This window comes from Lepeophtheirus salmonis, chromosome 5 (genome assembly GCF_016086655.4).
Source record: "Lepeophtheirus salmonis chromosome 5, UVic_Lsal_1.4, whole genome shotgun sequence".
NCBI classification, from domain to species: domain Eukaryota; kingdom Metazoa; phylum Arthropoda; class Copepoda; order Siphonostomatoida; family Caligidae; genus Lepeophtheirus; species Lepeophtheirus salmonis.
In genome coordinates, this window is record NC_052135.2 from 9261282 (window position 1) to 9264977 (window position 3696).

Sequence of the window (3696 nt, forward strand, 5' to 3'; positions counted from 1 at the left end):
GCGGTGAATCTTTTTTTTTTTTTACATAAAACACAAGTTTAACCCCTTTGTTAGTGAACCTGAATTTTCTCTATCACAAATTTTAATATAAAATTTCTTCAAATCTGTTTAAAATAGATTTTATCGCCATAAATTTTTGGTATCCTCCTGAAGCATCTTTAAGAATAAACGCAACTTGCTACAGTTGTAAAAATGTATCGTTTTCATTTATTTGTAAATTTTGCAATTTTTAATCAACATTTAATTAATTTAATCACTTTTAAGTCGTTCTTTTGCTTTTGTTATTTCCTTTCAGTTAATTTGTTGCTACTAATGTAATATCAGCTGTCATTCTATATAACACACTGAATCCCAGCGAAACTAATTAGTACTATGTAAAAAAAGGATGGTCACTAAGGTTGGGATATTAGTAAAGGGTAGGGCTTTAATTTAGAGTAGTGATTTCAAACTCATTTGAATTTGGGGTCCGAATGGACCTTAATCTGATCTTAAGTAGGCAAACCAGTAAAAATCATTGCAAAATTACATGAAACTAACAATAAGTAAACTTTGTATTAGTTACAAATACTAATATTGAGTACAATGGAGAATAAATCCTATATTAAAAATCTTTCTTATATGAATTTTCCTCTTACTAAATGCATCAGGAAGAATCTAAGAAGTCAAAAAAGTATGTACAATTACATAAACACTTTTACACAGTTAAACATTTGTTTACGTGGGTTATTCATAACTGAGCACTTGACTTTGGATTTGCGAGTGATCACTAAATTTCTCATTTAGTCCTTTCTAGTGTAAAAATTGCTCATTTTTATATTTAGGTATGAAATAGAGAAAAATAGGATCTAGTAAGATTAGATTAGATTCTTTGATGATATTTTTGGAGGGAAAATCCACATGGAAAAGGAAGGGGAAAATAATAAATTGTTTTTGATTAGATGAGTGAGGAAGATTCCAATAACAGCTAATAAGAGGAAGAGAAAATTTGCCCCCAAATTACACTTGAATAGTCTCCCTTGAATCTTGCAACATAGAAAAAATACTCTTGCACCAAATTTTTTCTAACCCTCATTGGATGTTGTCAATTTAAATCGAATCTGTTAGGGTGATTGGTCAAGACTACTTCATACTACGCAGGCAATTTTGAAGAGATAAAGAAAAAAAATTATTAATGGAAGAAAACAAAAATCCAGTTAATGTTTGAGGATTCAGCCCTCGGAAGTCATTATTTGTCATCATCAAAGCTAATTTGTCATTTTGATAGGAAAGTTTCACAAATCTTGAAACAGAAAGACTACTCATATATGATTCCCTGAATATACTTTCTTAAGTCGTAACAAAGATTAAAATAATTTTTCGAAAAAAAGGAAAATACTTAGGAGAAAAATAACTTCCTTCATTAAAAAAAAAAAAAAAATCATGATCTTCCATTTATGGAAAAGGTTTGGATGTATAATCAGTGGTGGTGATGATGAGATGCCTTCGACTAGCAAGAACTTTAAAGATCTCACCAACTTCAAATTTGCTACAACTACTAATGTGGACGATAAATGGTATTAAAGTATATGTAAAATTACTGTAATTGATCGAATACAAAAAATTAGCAAAGAAAACCTGTCTAAAACCTTGGATTTGTCGATATAATACAGCAAATTTATCAATAAATTATGTCAAATTAAAACAATACTAATTACTTTAAATTATTGTTATAAAAGTATATTTTTCTAAAAATATATATTGCTCAATTTTGATATTTTCAGTACTCATTTTTATGGAATAGGACATTATATATATATATAATAACTTTGGCCATTGTCAATGTGATATCCTGCTCCTTCCTAGGCCGAGCAACGCCAGAATCCCTTTGCTAGTAATTTATAAAAATAAGAATTATTTGAAATTTTCTGGTGAAGATGCATTTACAAAAATTTAGTTAAAACATTACATATATTGTAGTTTAAAATTTCTTCAACAGATTAAGGGTCACAAACATATAATAATCATTTATCCAATTAAAAACCTTACCATCTAAAATCAATAAAATACACATGTGTAAAATTAAGTGCAAATTTGCTTTTAAACTTACAATTAGCTCGTTTTTATGTTTTTTTGCTCTTTATATAAAGTTTAGTATTTTATGAAAAGTCCAAAAATGTCTTGATGCGTTTGATGGGTGATATATAATAATATCAGAGGTACAAACCTATGCACCCTAAATTGTCCCAGGGATTTTCAATTTGAACGTTCCGTATTTTGCAACTGCCGAAATTAAAATAACGCAAATATCCCCTGCAACCGAAGGTTCTATTACAGTTATATTGTGTAACTCTCAAAATCTAATAAAGCATTCCTTATTGACCTAGATTTAAGAGTATTTCCTTTATTTTTTAATTGCATGTCGGTTATAATTATCACCGTTATTATATTAACGTTATTGTCCCCAAGACCTCTTATGTTGAAACTAATGAAGGATCTCAGAATATGTAACTGAGGACATTCCGAAAAAGCGTGTCTAACAGTGTCAAATAATCTACCACAATCTTTACATGGAGTGCTGAAGAACCAAATTCATGTAGCTATTTGAAATTTAGCTGTGAACTTTCTTACATCAGCTATTCAGGAATTGGATGACATAATCCTATACATCCAATTCCTTAAGCAATCAATCACTCCTTGACAATGCAGAGTCATCTTTTGAATTCAAAAAAATTATTTTCAAATGCCAAGGAACGGATACATTGTGTAGCTTGGCATGTCTAATGAGAGGAAAAGTAAACTTCCCTGTAAAAACAATAACAAAAAAAAAACCAGAGTGAACACCAATAAAATGTATTGTTAGCTGATTTTTTGTGAGTGCCTCCCATTCAAATGTCTCCACTCTGTTTGAGTAATTTAGCAAAAAGTACTTCCAGATCTACCTTATATATAAAAATACTTTTAAATTATAAGCACTGCCTGTATGTAAACAGAAAAGTAAAATGGTGAAGGCTGTGTTTGTTCCTGGAGATCATTGGTTTGAGTGATGTACTCTACTATGGACTCTTATACCGAGTGGTTTATTAAAATTGTAAAATTTTGAGCTTTAAACTTCAAACATATATATTTTATTAATTAAAAATAATCTTTTCGACAAATTAATAATATAAATAGATGTGTATATGAGCTCTCTTAAACAATCTCCCTAGCATCACTGAGGGGTTTCAGGTGGTAGTGGAAGGCCTGGCACCTTCTGTGGAAATAGTCCTCTGTCATGGTGTCCCAATGCTGGCTGACGGTAACCTTGAGGGACTTGGTGTTTTTGATGACAGACACTGAAGGGACTTAGCATTAGGGCTGTTGGGTGACCAAAAGTGTACAAAAGAGTTCATAAGATTTCAAGAGTCTAACAACGTAAGAGATGGGTTTCTTTTATTGCTGGTGTGGCAACTCCACCCTCACAAAGCTCCTTCCACCCAATTTTTTGATAGCTCTCTGGAGAGTCTGCTGTGGACTTGAGAGGATTGGCCGGGGCTGTTTTCTTTAACTCCTCTGGTCCATTTTAGCCTTTTAAGAGATCTTTTCTTCCTCTCCAACTTTTCGGACTTGCTGACGGCGTAGACGGTTGTCCAGGAGAAAACCTAACTGTTTGGAATGGAAATTCCTTCATCACGTTAAAATGTCCTTTTCCCAACTTGTACGAAAGCTAAAGAGCTCATG